Source organism: Lycium barbarum, chromosome 3 (assembly GCF_019175385.1).
Source record: "Lycium barbarum isolate Lr01 chromosome 3, ASM1917538v2, whole genome shotgun sequence".
NCBI classification, from domain to species: Eukaryota; Viridiplantae; Streptophyta; class Magnoliopsida; order Solanales; family Solanaceae; genus Lycium; species Lycium barbarum.
Window position 1 is genome coordinate 48,489,234 of NC_083339.1, and position 17,596 is coordinate 48,506,829.

Sequence of the window (17,596 nt, forward strand, 5' to 3'; positions counted from 1 at the left end):
GGATATTGATTAGGCCGATTTCAGTTTTTAGAAATGTTTTTGGCTTAGAGACCTGTACGATGACTTTTGGATTTTGGGGATTGTAATAGCTAGAACTTCCGCACTCACTATATTATTTATGGCATGATTTACTTGTTCTTTTTTTGTTAAATAAGTAATAATTGTTTTGCCTGATTTATTTAAAAACCGTATTGAATGGATTAGGTGGTATGTATATTGGTTAGCCCGTTAGGATTTACATGGGTGCCGGTCATAACAGGTTGGGTCGTGAAAAAGTTGGTATCAGAGCTTTAGATTCGTAGATCTCATCGTACCCGAACATGTCTAGCAGAGTCTTGTAGATCGGTACGGAGACGTCTGTACTTATCTTCGAGATGCTGCCGGACACTAGGAAAACTCCCTTTTCTTTCTTCTTTCGTGCTACTTGATTCTAATTGGTATCTGTTGATTCCAATTTTTATATGACTATTCTTCATTCTCTCGCTGATGGCGAGAACACGCGCTGCAACAGCTAGAGGTAGAGGTGGAGGCATAGGGGCAGCCCCAGCTGGGGATGGCGTGCTAGTGGTTGACCCCGTGCCTCCAGTGGTCCCTAATGAGACAGCGGGAGTTGCAGCCGCACTAGACCAGCCAGTAGCAGTACCAGTTCCACTAAGAGCGGCAGCTGCTCAGGGTGTACTAGACGCGATGGCATAAGTGCTGAATCTGTTGCGTGGGTTAGCATAGACCGGAGCTGTACCAGTGGGACCAGCAGGTAGGGGCGCAAGGGTAGTGACTCCAGTTTCGAGTTTTGAGGCCTTCCCAAGGCCTGTTGCAGGGCCAGTGATGACTGGTGAGGAATAGGATCTATTTTGGAGGTTCACAAAAATGAAGCCTCCTGTGTTTTATGGTACTGATTCGAAGGATGCATATGAGTTCATCATCGACTGTCAAGAGCGGCTCCATAAGATAGGGGCCGTGGATAAGTACGGGGTAGAGTTTGTGACGTTCCAGTTCTTGGGTGATGTCAAGCTTTAGTGGAGGGCTTATGTGGAGTGTACGCCAGCTGGGTCTCCTCCATTGACTTGGGTCCAGTTTTACTCTATATTTTTGGATAAGTACGTTCCGCGTACTCTGAGGGACCGAAGGAAGGATAAGTTTGCTACTATTGATCAGGGGAACTCGTCGGTTGTTGTGTATGAGTCCTATTTCCACTCCCTATCTTGATATGCTATTTAGTTGCTTCCCATTGAGGGGAAAGGATACGGCGGTTTGTGAAGGGGTTAAACACTGGGCTTCAGTTATCAGCTTTTCAACTTGTAGCCACTAGGGCTTCATTTCAGGAGGTAGTGGAGCATGTCCGTACTGTGGAGGATATTAGGCAGGAGCCTCAGGCGAAGTATGTAGAGAAGAAGTCCCGTAGGGGTGGGACGTTCAACAACTCTTTCACGAGGGGTCAGAGTTCACAGGTTTATTCAGGACGTCCAGTTCAGTCCTCTATGCAGGTGTCAGTTGTGTCCCATCAGGGGCAAATTATTAGGCTTCCGGTTAGCATGGAGGCTATACTGCTTCATCATCATCTGTTCAGCGGCCTACGCTGGACCGTGCTTGCTTCGAGTGTGGTGAGATAGGGTATATTAAGGCCCTAGACTTAGACAGAGTGGGCAGGGGACTTAGTATCATTCTTCTTGAGCTCCATAAGGACCAGATCGACGGGGTAAGGATCGCGCATCGGCAGGGCGGGGCTGCCACACCTCGGGTAGGGGTGGTGCCCAGCCTAAACAAGGCTGTTCCCAGGAAGGTAGAGGCGGACAGCAGCCCGACAAGGGCAGGGCTCAGATTGGTAACGGTAATCGTGGTAGTACACAGGCGACAAGGGGGTGCGGCCATTTGTACTCCTTCCCAAGTAGACCCGAGGCTGAGACCTCCGATGCAGTTATCACATGTACTATCTCCGTTTATGACCGTATGGCTTCTGTTTGTTTGATTCAGGTTCTACCTTTTCCTATGTATCTACCTATTTTGCTGTGGGTCTGGATATGATGTGTGATACTCTTGATACCCCTATTTTCGTGTCTACTCCTGTTGGGGATTCTGTGGTAATGGATAGCGTCTGCGTATGCAATTTCTTTTATGACGTATAGTACTTGGGCAGATTTGATGATTTTAGACATGGTAGATTTCGATGTTATTTTGGGTATGAGTTGGTTGTCCCGGCATTATGATATACTTGATTGACATTCTAAGACTGTTAGACTAGCCATGCCCGGGGCATCTAGACTTGAGTGGAAGGGTAACCTTAGTCCTCTCCCTAAGAAAGTAATATCCTTGTTCGTGCTAGGAAGCTAGTAGAGAAGGGTTGTTTAGCTTATCTGGCACATATCTGTGATACCAGTGCATATACCCTATCCCTTGATTCAGTTCCAGTGGTATGCGAGTTTGCGGATGTGTTCCCTGCGAACTTTCCTGGTATGCCATAGGATCGTGATATTGACTTCAGGATTGACTTAGACCCAGCGACTCATCCTATCTCTATTCCACCTTATAGGATAGCACCAGTAGAACTCAGAGAACTGAAAGACAGTTGCAAGATCTTCTGGGTAAGGATTTTATTCGCCCGAGTGCCTCTCCGTAGGGTGCTCCTGTGTTGTTTATTAAGAAGAAGGATGGGTCTATGCGTATGTGTATTGGTTACCGACAGCTGAATAAGGTAACTGTCTGAAACAAGTATCCCATCAGCCGTATTGGTGACTCTTTAATCAGTTACAGAGAGCTTCGGTGTTCTCGAAAATTGACCTAAGGTCAGGGTACCATCAGTTGAAGATTCGGGCGGAGGATGTTCCTAAAATTTCTTTTCGGACCAGGTATGGACACTATGAGTTCTTAGTTATGTATTTTGGGCTTACAAATGCCCTAGCTGCTTTCATGATTTGATGAACAGTGTGTTCAAGCCCTAGTTAGACTCATTCGTTATAGTGTTCATTGATGATATCTTGGTGTACTCTAGGAGTAAGGAAGAGCATTAGAAACATTTGAGAATTGCTCTTGGAGTATTGCGGGAGAAGGAATTGTATCCAGTCTCATAATAGTATTATGAGACTGGATATCTCTAACACAGGCAAGGTGTTGGCTTGTGTTGAGGCTCAGTCATCATTTTTAGAGCAGAATAAGGCTAAGCAGTTCGAAGATACTAAGCTATGTAAAATATGAGATAAGGTGTTGCGTGGTGAGGCCAAGGAGGCCATGATTGATGAGGAGGCCATGCTGCGAATCAAAGAGCGAGTGTGTGTTCCATGTGTGGGAGACTTAATTAAGACCATTTTGACAGAGGCTCATAGTTCGAGGTATTCTATCCACCCTTGTGTCACTAAGATGTATCGTGATTTGAGGAAAAATTACTGGTGGACTAGGTTGAAGCAGGATATTGTAGAGTTCGTTGCGCAGTGCCTAAATTGCCAACAGGTGAAGTATGAACATCAAAAACTTGGGGGTACATTGCAGAGAATGCCCATTCCTGAATGGAAATGGGAAAGAATAGACATGAATTTCGTAGTGGGTCTTCTAAAGACACTACGGAAGTTTGACTCTATCTGGGTTATTATTGATAGGTTGACTAAGTCTGCCCACTTTATTCCAGTGAAGATAACTTATGATGCAGAGAAGTTTGCTAAAGTTTACATTCGGGAGGTACTTAGACTCTATGGGGTTCCTATATCCATCTTGTCCGACAGAGGCACCACGTTCACATCCAGGTTTTGGGAGTGTTTTCATGAGGAGTTTGGTACGAGGTTAGATCTTAGCACAACCTTCCATCCTTAGACTGACGGGTAGTCTGAGCGGACTATTCAGAAACTGGAGGATATGCTTCGTGCGTGTGTGATAGATTTCGGTGAGCATTGGGTCTGTTCTTGCCCTTAGCCAAATTTTCTTACAATAATAGCTATCACTCTAGTATTGATATGGCTCTGTTTGAGGCATTCTATGGGAGGAGGTGTAGGTCTCCTATTGGGTGGTTCAATGCATTTGAGGTAAGGCCTTGGGGCACTGATCTTCTGAGAGAGTCCCTAGAGAAGGTGAAGGTGATTCAAGCCTAGCTGTTGGCAACGCAGAATAGGCAGAAAGAGTATGCGGACCGCAAGGTCTGAGATCTTGAGTTTGAGGAAGGGGAGCAAGTGCTATTAAAGGTCTTACCCATGAAGGGTGTGATGAGGTTTGGAAAGAAGGGCAAGCTTGGCCCGAGGTTTATTGGTCCGTTCGAGATTCTTAAACGCGTGGGAGAGGTGGCTTACAAGTTGGCTTTGCCTTTGGGTTTATCAGGCGTTCATCTGGTGTTCCATGTGTCGATGTTGAAGAGGTACCACGGTGATGGTTCCTATATCATCCGTTGGGATTCTATTTTGTTAGATGAAAATCTATCGTACGAGGAAGAGCCCATTCCTATCTTAGACAGAGATGTTTGTAAGTTGAAGTCCAAGGAAATAGCTTCTGTGAAAGTTCAATGGAAGAATCGACCAGTGGAAGAAGCTACTTGGGAGATAGAGTCAGAAATGCGTAGCAAATACCCTCAGCTTTTCGCAGAGTCAAGTAACTTCTCCCTAGATTCTCATCCTTGTCCTTTCGGGGATGAAAGGTGTCTTAATTGGTATCTGGTGTAACGACCCTTCTCGTCGTTATGGGAATTTAGGACTCCATTGGAAATTCCGAGGGATTCGGGTGGATTCTTAGGGCGTCTTTTGTATGTATGCATGGTTTGTGTTGTGTTTTGAGGCCTTGGATGAAATGTGGGGTGATAGGGGGAAAACTGGACAAAAAGCCAACCTCGCTTGCCAAAATGGACCGCTGCAGCAGTGGGATTACCGCTGTGACGGTATCGCTATAGCGGTGCCTCAACCGCTGGAAGCAGCCATCCATTTCTTTGGTGGCCGCTGTGGCAAACGGTGGACCGCTATGGCGGTACCTCCATAGCGGTCAGGCGGATAGTTGGGGATCGCTATAGCGGTCACTTGACCACTATAGCGGGACCGCTGTAGCGGCGGAGCAACCGCCGCAGCGGTCGACGGGAAACAGTAGCCGGGTTTTTAATGCCTTAGTTTTATTTTCTCATTCATAATACCCCAGCACACTTCCCGACAAACACTTAGAGAGAATTTTCAAGCTAGGGCAAGACAACCTTGTAAGGTAAGTTCTATTGCTTTTCATTCTATTATTCCTTTCCCCTTAATTATTGTAATCATCTCCATGGGTCTTTAACGGTAAAATTGAAATATAAACCCTAAAATATTAATAAGCCTTCTAAACGTGATTGGTTATGGTTATTATCGCTTAGTTATCATCTAAATGCAGTGGTTAGTTGCTCTTGATCATAAATTGAGCAGTTAGAGACATAAACTAAGTGATTGGAGGCCTAGGGTTCTATAAAAATAGTGTCTTTGCCATAAAAAACTGTTGTAATGGGAATGTTTGATAAAATGTGGTAGAAATTGATGGTTTATGAATATTAGGGGGTTTTAATAAGTTGTCTATCACCTAGAAAATCATCCACCCTTAGAATGGGGAGAGGGAAGGGTATTTCTTGCCTTGGTATTTGCAAATTGAGCAATATGACTCATTGAGTCTTCTATTTCTAGACCGTGAATGTATTGAGGCTTTGAGGAAAGGAAAGACTGTGGCAGAGTGACAAGCATTGTTCAGGCTCTACTCTGAGGTAGGTTACGGTTTACTTGAGTTAGACTTTGGTTAGTTGAATGTATTTTTGTGATTTCATTAGGAGAAAGCATGTCTAGTATTCATTACATGATATTGTGTGGTTAAGCTCCTATGTGCTTATGATTGAATGTTGTGTAGGCTTCGTGCCATTATTCCTAAGTGATTTAATCTGCAGTGGATGTATTGTGATGAGAAGTTAATATAGTCTTCTCGAGGATATTGTGACATGAAATGATGAGGTGAATATGGATATTGAGAAGGTAAGAAATATTGTTCTGTAAAAGGTATGAGAAGGCACACATATGGCCTAGATTATGGGCTCGTGGTCCGAGGATAGTTCTGAAAACGAAAGGTTTATTGTTATATCATGTGTCCGAGGTTCGTTCCGGAGTGGAGGTTGTGCTTGGGTCCGAGGAGTGTTCCAGAACGAGTGGTACATGGACACCATGGGTCCCCTAGAGGTCATGACTACTGAGCTATGACATTAGATAGCATGTGTGTACATCAAGTGGGGCTATAGTGGTAAATTTATCTCCGTTGAGGTTGATGTGTCTGTGATTCTTGGCAATTTGGTGATTTGTTATGATTGTCCGTGTTTAACTTGTTGTGATGTATTGATATTCGTGTATTATTGACTGGCTTGTTCATTTTATTGATTTCATATGATATGCATGATACTAATCTTAGTCGGCCTATGATGCTTACCGGTACATAGAGTTTGTACTGATACTACCTTGCTGCATTCTTTGAGTGCAGTCTTTGATATAGAGATCACTACTCGTCCTCACATCTAGCGTGGAGGATAATTAATGACAGATTTTGGGGTGAGCTTCTTCACATGCCAAGCCGCCCGAAGATCTTCTACTTATGATGTCTTTTTTTATTTTGGACATCATGGATATTTATTAGGCATATTTCAGTTCTTAGACATGTTTTTGGCTTAGAGTCCTGTACGATGACTTTCGAATTTTGGGGATTGTAATAGCTAGAACTTCTGCAGTTACTACAACATTTATGACATGATTTACTTGTTCTTTTGTTGTTAAATAAGTAATAATTGTTTAGCCTGATTTATCTAAAAACCGTATTAAATGGATTAGGTGGTGTGTATGTTGGTTCGCCCATTAGAATTTAGAATGGGCCGGTCATGGCGGGTTGGGTTGTGACAGAGGCGTAGGGAGATTCATAAACGTTCCCTAACGTAGATAGTTAGCCTCACATACCCGTATATGCTCCAAGTCTTGTAACTACTGGTTTGAAATTGAGAAGAATCCTAAAAGTCTAAGTCTTGAACCCTTAAGTGGATTTTCTTGAAAACCCTAGGTTAAGAACAATGATTCCTCAAGTAGTTTAGATGAAAACATGATTTAATCCACTTGGAATAGGCTAGGATAACTTACCTTAGTGTCCTTGATGGTGGAGGAGGAGAGCAAGTTGTTCTAGGGTTTAGGGCCTTGTAAAAATAAAAAATAGAACCGAAACAGGTATTTATAGGTTCTGGTGCGGGTTGGGAAATACGGACCATAATACGATATGTATTCTAAATTACGGTCTATATTCTGGACCGTAGTTAATCATGTTCAAAAAAATAGAAACACTGCCTTACCTCCTTCTTCAAATACGATCTGAATTATGGGCTGTATACCAAATTACGGTCTGTAATTAACAATATAATTCTCCAAGCAAAATTCCAGAATGTACAGTGAATTTGGATGACATTTGTGATTTTAAATACGGGTCGTATAATGAAATACGGTCTGTAATCTGGGGCGTAAATCCACATCTGATAACTGTAGAGAATTTTTCCAATTCTAACATTCTCTATGTGATTTTCTAAGTCTTAAATCATGATCAAGGCTCAAGTTAAAGGTCTGAGGTGTCACAAGATGCACATGAAGAAGTGTAAAGCTACTATAGATTTGTCATTATCAAAAAGGGGGAAAGTATTGAGTTATAATAAGTATGTGTTTTGATGATTGACAAGAGGTTTGAAGAACGTGGCTCATGTGCGTATTAATATTAGAAGAAAGGTTCGACTATGAAACTTTGGAGGCGGTGCAGAATTATTGTGATTAATCAATTCGTGATATTATATTATGAATTAATTATTTGGTAGCTGAAGTTTTCAGTGCGTACAAGGAAAAGATTAATTAAAACTACATGCTTGGAAAGGAAGCCGCATGAATGAAGGAAGCCAAGTTTTACTAGGAAGAGTTTTTAAAGGAAAATTTCCTTATTTTTTGAAGTTGATTTGTGTCTAATTTGGATAGACAGTAATGACCTGTTTCACCACAAATTGGAGACATACTCACGCCCATATAAAGCACCTATTATTGCAAGAGATCGAGGCTGGAGTAGATGGGAGACGAAGTGAATAAACCAGGTGCTTGAACCTGGTCCATGAACATGTTCCTACTCAGAATCCTGCTACTGCGAGTTGGAATATGAAATTAAAGATTCTGAGGTAAGGACTTGGTAGACAAGTTACCGGATTTCATGCCTTAATTATCCAGGATACGCTTCAGACTCCAAAAAAAATTATGAAGCCGCATGCACGCAAGAAGCCTAAGTCAACTCAAACCCTAATTATATTAATGGGGCTCGTCATGTAGGGTTTGTGTTCAACCAACTTATTGTGCACCAAAAGCTATACATATCAAAGTCCTGTCTTAAAGAACTCTGTGCACTCACAAATAGAGAAAATAAGAAGTTGAGCAAACACTGTCAAATCTATAAGTGAGAGAATTTTGATTACCATAGTGTGACCCTGATACTAAGATGAAGATTAAAGAAGCTATTCTACAAGTTTCTGTTTTACAATTTTGAGTCTAGATTGTGTATCAGATTGTTTATCGAGTTGTATCTTTATCTGCTTTCATAGAAGCATAAATTGCGGGTACAAATAGTTAGTCAAATTCAACTTCAAATTGGGATAACTTGAAGTGGGCTTACTAGTCCAGGGAGATAGGAATTAAAGTTTAGTTCCTAGGTTACAGAGTTTGTAACTTGAATTTGCACAGGCTCACACAGTTGTAGTGGAGTTTAGGAAAAATCGTAGCAAGGTGCAGGTCGTGGTTTTTTCACCCTTTGTGAGCTGGGTGGTTTCCATGTAAAAATTGTTATGTCCTTTACTTTCCTGTTCATTACTATTCTGCAAAACGCTAGCTTGAAACAGGTCGACTAATGTGTTCTATCTGTTAGGTTTTTGAGTTTTCCCTTCCTATGTGGAATTGGATTAATAAAACCCGGTCCAATTTGGACCAGACCACTTTTGCCAAAAAAATTCCTCTATATAAAGGATCAATTTAGGTCTTATTTTTAGAACACAAGAGTGAATTCATAGCAGCCATATAGAGAGAAAAATGTGAGAGAGAAAGCAGATTTTCGTCCAGAAATTTTCTGCTACCGCAGTCCGCTTTAAACTGCGTTTACCTATTCGTTAACCGTTGGATCATGCCAAAATTTGAACTTGGGGTTCTTAATATCTGTTTCTTTGATTTCAATGGTGGGAGATTGGATTTTGTGGATTGTATCTTCAGTTTTCGAGTACGAATAGTAGCTCTTTTTGGGGGTTATTTCTCTCCTTTTCTTCACTAGTTTTGGTGCTATCTTCTATGTATTGTTGCTCCGTGCTTGGATTTGTTGTTGTATCCATTTGGAGAACATTGTTGTAACTCTTGTTAATTTTAGTGGAGCTTTTGTGGGCCAGAGGTCCCGTGGATGTTTCCTCTTCACCTTGAAGGGGTTTTACCACGTAAAAAATTTGGTGTCTCTTGCATTCGATTTATTTTTGCTTGCTTGTTGCTACCTGAATTTCCATTTGTGCTAGTGTTTATTGTCTTCTCTTGGTTCAAATAGTGTGGAAAGTTTCAACTTGGGTATTTCTTCCGCTGTTACCTCGTCGTGCAATTTGGTTATTGCTTGTTTTTTCCCAACAAAGTGGTATCAGAGCTTGTAGTTGTATTTGGTTGTGCTGATTATCTATTTGAATGATGGAGGCAAATATGAGCAAGATGGTTTGTTTAAATGGCAGTAATTACCATATGTGGAAAATCAAGATGAAAGATCTTCTATTTGTCAAGAAATTGCATTTACCTATGTTTGCTTCTAAGAAACGCGAGTCTATTGAAGATGAGGATTGGGAATTTGAGCAATTACAGGTTTGTGGCTATATTAGGCAATGGGTTGAAGATAATGTTTTAAATTATATTGTGAATGAGACAAATGCTAAAAGCTTGTGGGAAAAGCTCGAGACACTTTATGCTTCGAAGACTGGCAATAATAAGTTGTTCCTATTGAAACAGTTGATGAATATTAGATACTAAGAGGGCAGTCGTATTTCTGATTATATCAATGATTTTCAGGGTGTCCTTGATCAGCTGTCTGGAATGGGTGTTAAGTTTGATGAAGAAATACAGGGACATTGGCTTCTTAATACTCTGCCAGACTCTTGGGAAACTCTTCGAGTTTCCTTGACTAATTCTACTCCCAGTGATGGTGTAACTATGGAATATGCTAAGAGTGGTGTTTTGAATGAAGAGATCAGAAGAAGATCTCAAGCTTCCTCTTCTTCAACTTCACACTCCGATGTTTTGGTTACTGGAGACAGGGGGAGAAGTAACTTTAGAGGTCAGTATGACAGAGGCAAAAATAGAAGCAAGTCAAGATCCTCCAGGTACAAGAATCTTACATGTGACTATTGTCACTTGAAAGGGAACATCAAGAAACATTGCTACAAGTTTAAGGGAGACTAGAAAACGCAAAAGAAAGAAGGCAATAATGAAAAATGTTTTGCTATTGTTGCTGAAAATGATCTTCTTGTTGCTTGTGGTAAAAATGATATCGATCTAGTTTGTGATGAGTCTACCTGGTATGTGGATTCAGGTGCCACTTCTCATGTCACGCCAAAGAAGGAATTATTTTCTTCTTACACTCTTGGTAATTTTGAAATGTTACGAATGGACAATAATAGTGAGGTTGAGGTACTTGGCATTGCCACAGTTTGCTTGAAAAGTAAGAACGGTTCGATGTTGGTTCTTAACAATGTCAAGCATGCTCTAGATGTTCGTCTGAATTTGATTTCTGTAGGAAAGCTTGATGATGAGGGTTATGATCAAATCGTTGGTGGTGGCCACTGGAAGCTTCTTAGAGGTTGAATGATTGTGGCTCGAGGTAAAAAGATATCTGACATGTACTTATTTCAGGGCTCCATTTGTGGTGACTCAGTAAATTTGGTGGAGAATGATACTTCATCAGAGTTATGGCATAGAAGGCTGAGTTATATGAGCGAGAAGGGGATTGATAACTTGGCTAAGAAGAATTTGGTTTCTGGAGTGAAACAAGTAAAGTTAAAGAGATGTGTTCATTGCTTAGTCGGGAAACAAAAAAGAGTTTCCTTTCAGAGTCATTCGCCTTCAAGAAAGCTTGATTTGCTGGAGTTGGTACATTCTGATTTGTGTGGTCCTTTTAAAGTAAGCACTGCCGTGGGTATTTCTTCCGTTGTTACCTCTTCGTGCAATTTGGTTATTGCTTGTTTCTTCACAACACTATCCTACCGAGAAAAATCGCAAAAACCAACTAACTTTTCTAATGATTTGAGATCACATAGACATTGTAGAAATGAGAGATATAAGCGCTAACGGACAATAAAATGTTATATGTAGTGGTTATTATGTGGAAACAACGAACTAGAATTTTGATGAAAATTTAATGGAGAAACAACTAACTAATGATTTGAATTTGCAAATATAGACTCTGTCACAACCTGACTAGGGGCCAGGACGGGTACCCGGAGCTGACTACCGAGCACCGCTCATTATGTCAATCATCATACCCCAATCTGAACATACACAATCTATAAGGAAACGCATACATATATATATAAGCCCTCATGGCTACAAAAATGATATACAAAATATACATTGATGTATCTTTAAGACAACAACTACCCAGACATCCGTATCTATGAGCCTCTACTAGAGTACTGCGACATAGGGACAGGACAGGACCCCGTAATACCCAAATATATATATATATATATACACACAAAATAATATGACCATGAGTAGCACCTCCGGAATAGTGGAGTGCTCCAGTGAATCTGCTGATAAACTCCTACGGGTCTGCACCGTCCCCCTGTCTACCTGTGGGCATGAACACAGCGTCCAAAAAGAAAAGACGTCAGTGTGAACATTGTACTGAGTGTGTAAAGCATGGGTAACACTAGCGTAGTAAAGAAATAATCAAACATGAGGCGAAGATACGACCTGCTTAACTTTTAAAAGGAAACACATCTTATGCATATCAAATATACCATTATCGTTAACCCGCGTCCGGGTAACTATCGCATGCCGCCCACTAGTGGTGTCATGTCTGGCCATCTAGGCACGGTGTAATCATAATCCGTCCGCCTTCGCGGTGTCATGCCCGACCATCTAGGCGCGGTGTAATCTTATCATCATATACTTATCATAAAGCATGCATTAGAAATCAATTAAAAGATACAACTCTATCGGGGTGACGTAAGGCCGAGAACCCTCGACTCCATTATGAAGTAGTCATGATCATCATGCCTCACCTTGAAGGAACTAGCATTATACGGTAAGTCTAACAACAATGAGTAATATCAAGGAATCATTAACTTCATAGGAATATCATCTCATGGGCTTTAGAATCTCTAGACTTAGACTCATCATCGTCATTATCATTATCATATTCATAACATATCTCTTATCTTTATCTCATCAGTAGTTCTTAATAATCATAGGCTTATCGTTTTCGGAATATGAGGACATCATGGAAAGTTAAAGGAAATCATATTATAGGAGTCATGCCTTAGAAAAGAAGGGACTAGCCTCACATACCTTTATGTCTTTCTAACTTTATCAATTTATACGCTTCCTCCAATGTTCACGATTCTACATTCAAGAGAATTCGTACTAAGATTAAATAATCGGAAACATACTAAAGCTCAAGCTAAAGCTAATGAAAATTGGGCAGCATCTCCTTTGTTTATACAACTTCCTCCATATGATATAACAACTCTCAAACATCAATAACAACATTCATAATACCATAATCAATAACTTCGACAAGTTCGACATTATTCAATTCTCAAAATTTCCTTTCAAGGTCATCCATAACCACAACCATAATATAATACCACATTCTTCCTCATATAAAGCTTCTCCAATATTCTTAATATCGTTTATAACAAAATTATACTCATAACATCTCAAGAATCATAATTCATGTCAACTACCATTCAAGGATACCATTACTTCACAATTGAGCTCCATATTCTACCTTTTTCCATAATCTAAGTCTTTCGACCCTTCAATATTCTTAATAACATGAAATGATCTTAAAACTCACCTTTGATTGTGTAGGAATGGATTTTGGATGGAAATGCCTCACTTGGAGAAAACCCTAACTTCCATTCCAAAGAGATTTCTTGCTTCCATCAACCCTAGCTAGCATTCTTGCACTTGGGTTCTTATATTTATAATTGGGAAAATCTGACCCGTCACGGATTATACGGACACTTATACGGTCCGTCTAAACTTATACGGTCCGTATAAGTGACCATGAAATTGCACCAACCATTATCCTTTCTGTAACCATTATACGGTCTGTATAAGTGACCGTATAATACTCCCAGTGATTATCCCTCACTGTGACGATTATAAAGACCATTATACGGACCGTACAAAAGGTCGTATAATCCACCTTCTCACCGATGTTGTTCTTGTCGTTCCGTTTGACCTCCAATCCTTACGGAACCTTCTTAGCACTTGTTTAACACTTCATTAGGAATCTAAGGGGCATCATCACTCTTCCTCAAGACATTACTAAGTCGACATTAGCTCAGTACTTTGCAAACCCTTTTCTAAACATGACTTATACTTCACCTTTCTTAACGAACTTTCTTCTCTTGCCTCAAACGTCTTTGGAATCTTAATTAGAACCGTTAAGTACTACTTCTTACTTGTAGAAACATCGTATACTTCTTACCCTGCGTTAGTCTATCTACCACATGACGACATGAAATTTTCCGAGGTGTAACAAACTCGTGCTGGACCTATGCCAACCATAAGAATATATATTCTCCATTAATAGAAAAGCTAATCCAGTACTTTGATTCCATCAAATCTTGCAAGAAAAAGAAGAAGAAAAGGAGAAATGAAAGGGAAATCCATAACATTTTTGTGGTATGGACTTGTTTTGGCCTGTTTATGTTGTTCTCACACCATTGTCAAATTCTTTCCTAAAGGCAAATCAAGATTGCTTGCTCTAATTCCCGTAGTTTTCCTCTTTTTCATTCTTCCTCTCTACCTTAACTTTATTCATCTTGGTGGCACTACTTCTTTCTTCATAGCATGGTTAGCAAATTTCGAGCTACTTCTTTTTGCTTTCGATAAAGGCTCTTTGGTATCAATCCTACCCCTTCCACTTTTAACATTTACTCCCTTGGCTTGTTTGCCTATAGAGTTTCAAATTTCATCAATTATTGATGTTGAAACCACCAAAAAGAGCACAAAACCAATTCTGAATCTTGTTACAAAGATTGCACTTCTAGCCATTTTGACAAGGGTGTACACTATTTGCATCCAAAAATCATCCTCTTCTTCTATTGCTTACACATTTACTTTGTGCTAGAGATCCTATTGAATATGGTTAGCATCATGGTCCGAACGGTGAGTAGAGTCGATCTTGAGCCACCCTTTGATTAGCCTTCCATGGCTAGCTCAGTTCAAAATTTCTGGGGCAGGAGATGGAACCTAGGGTAACCAGTATACTCCGTCAGACCATATACAATCCTGGTCGATCGATAGCCATGAACTGGATCCCAAGGAAGTGGGTTTCACCTCCCGCTGTGCTCGCGACATTTTTGGTTTCTGGGCTAATGCATGAGCTGCTTTTTTACTACATTGGAAGATTGAAGCCCAATGGGGAAGTCATGTGCTTCTTTATCAATCATAGGGTGGCTGTGACTATGGAAATTGTGATAAAAAAATTGTTGAATGACAAAACTTGGGTTCCTAGGATTATCTCAGGCCCATTAGCACTAAGTTTTATATTTTACACCAGTTTTTGGTTGTTTCTTCCACCATTTTTGAGAGGTAACGCAGAAGTTAAAGCGTGTACCGAATCTCTTGCTTTCCTAGAATTTATTAGGCACGGTAATCTAATTGGTCCTACTAATTTCACTTGCCCATTCTGATAGTAAGAGTTAAGTACCTCTAGCTTTCACATTGTATGAGTTTTATAAATATCAATGCAATGTGAGATATTTCTACTGTTATGATAATTTAAAATCTTTCATTGAATTTTGAGATGTATTTTCGTAAAATTAGTTTTGTATGCCATAGCTAACATCCAATAGATATACATATACAAACAAAATACTCCCTAGGTCTCAAAAAGTTTGTCTTAGTTTGACTTGGCACGAAGTTTAAAAAGTAAAGGAAGACTTTTGAAATGTGTGGTTCAAAATAAACCTTAGATATTTGTGTGGTTATAAACCATCTCATAAAGTTAAATTGTTTTTAAATATAGAAAGATGTCAATCTTTTTGGGACAAACTAATAAGGAAAGTAAGACAATTTTTTTGGACCGAGGAAGTATTAGTTTTTATAGTAGATGATATATGCTGCTTCGACGACATCAATTATACCCTGGTAGATAAAAAATTAGTGGACATCATTACATAGTTTAATTGTGGAAAAGAAGAAAACATTGATGTCCTTGTAAGAGAGAGAGAGAGTAATTTTTTTTTTCTAATAGGCTGTTTATCTTGTTATAAAGTTCAACAGTCTACACTTAGATTGAAGGTTACTATTTTTTTTTTTTTTGAAGATTTAACTGTAGGTATATTAATACTAGATAATGTCTGATTTATTACATAACATACTAGTGTCTCTTAGGACAAATTGATTTTCCATACTTGCTAGCATATTGCAAACATCACTTGGTAGATATATATTTCACAAGACAAACTAGACTCTAGATCAAGCTTAAGTAGCTGCATAACACTATGCAAAAGCGTGGATATCCATTAGGTTGGAGTTTGTCGAAGATTCCTTAGCAAGTTGATGAGCAACAGCATTGCCTCCTTCTCCTGGAGCATTAACCATTTGCATGTATAGATAATCGAATTGTAAGCTTCATGTCCCTTGATTATGAGTTTAATCACTTGTAGTTGGTTTTTAATAGGTTATTAATTAGAGTTGGTGCTTAAATAATCTGATCACACTGTCAGTGTATAAAAAATAATTTAAACTCTACACAAAAATGAGACCGCTTACTATCAAGGGATGTGGTGGAATGAATGAGATCCCTCCTCCACTCTTTAATCAGAGGTCTGATTTCAGGGGCGGAGCTAAAAGCTCAAATATGGATTTCGCTGAACCCAATAGCTTTTGTTTAAACAATGTGTTTTGTTAAAAAGTTCATTAAATAAGTATAGATATTAAAATTTAGAGCATGTTATTAGCACTTGAAGTCGTCGTTCTAAAATCCAGAACCCATAAGGTTGAAATACTGACTACGCCTCTGTCTGATTCGAATTCCTGTGAATTAAGAAACCCCTAGTAGAAAGACCTTCTTTCTTTAATAGACACTACGCAACACTATAATGAATTAACCGGTCAATGAATTTTAGAGACCAGATAAAATACCAAAAATAAAAAGAAGGATTAAATCGCCTGGACCATGTACAAAATATAAAGATTTAAATGAAAGAATTATGATTGTGTTTCTTGTCCCTAATGTAAAACAGTGGTAATTGCAGTTCCATGATTTGCCTGAACTCGTCATCACTTATGGTTAATTAACTATAACACCCCAACACTCAAACCTGTACTTCAACTGATTATAAACTTGTTATGATGTTGTTACATGAAATTTTGTTTTAAGGTAAGGGGAATTTGATAAGATAAAGTACATTATATGTTTTGATGATTGTCAAACTGCTGGAGAAATGGAAAGAGACCTAGTTCGCGATATGCTCTCTCTGTATGTTGTACAGTCAGCAACAACAACTGTAAAGCTACATTGCCAACTACACAACTATACAGCAGTGCTGCGGCCCATGCTTTAAGTCAAACATGGGATGAGTGGTCTCTATCTCACCCACATGTTCCTCAATATATATACAACTTGTTCCAACATATTGTGCATCACTTGAAAACCTAAACAATCTTGTGCAAATCCTTGCCGCCACAAGTTCTCAAGTGCTCTCAAGAACAAAGCCACGTACAAGCTAAAGAACTTGATGACACCAAATTATGTCTATGTTCTTTAGGTTGTTTTGAGTTTTTGTTCACTTGTTCTTTAAACTATAAACCTACTCTTCTTTTCAGAAGTTGTTGTAGGTAGCTTAAATTCTCAGTAGTTGTTCGACAGTTTACCTATTTAATCTATTGAGTGATACCCTTGGCTAGAGTTAGTCAAGTTTATTAGTTGGTTTGGCTAGAGTTAGTTAAATGTGATTGTGTGCTTGGCTAAGATCAATTATGTCTCTCCTAGAAGTTGGTTAGCTACCTCTCATTTTGTTCTAGGATTCTTCTTATTCGTAGGTCATTTTTGGCACGCAGGAAGGGCTCGTGCAGCTGCAGTAGGATTTGAAAAAGGAATTGATCGTGACTTTGAACCTGTTCTTTCCATGACCCCTCTTAATTGAGATGAGACAGGAGTATCAGTCAGCCACAGACCCCCAGTTACTGGATCTAATCCTCCACGAAAAGTAAGAAAGTCCGCATATTTTGACCAATTCAAGGTGAAAAATGGGGTTGTTCCCTCGGCAAAACTGGGATAAAGTAGTCAAAAGTTGTAGCGTACAATAGGTGTATTGTAAGGGTGAGGGATTTATATGAGTTAGATTCCTAGATTCCAAGAGGTTGTAATCTGA

The 17,596-nt window shown here is 39.6% G+C and overlaps 1 pseudogene; it reads left to right on the forward strand.

The window, feature by feature from the left end:
- The first annotated feature begins 486 nt into the window (after positions 1-486).
- On the forward strand, positions 487-14,908 carry LOC132630792 (uncharacterized; annotated as a pseudogene).
- The last annotated feature ends 2,688 nt before the right edge of the window (positions 14,909-17,596 follow it).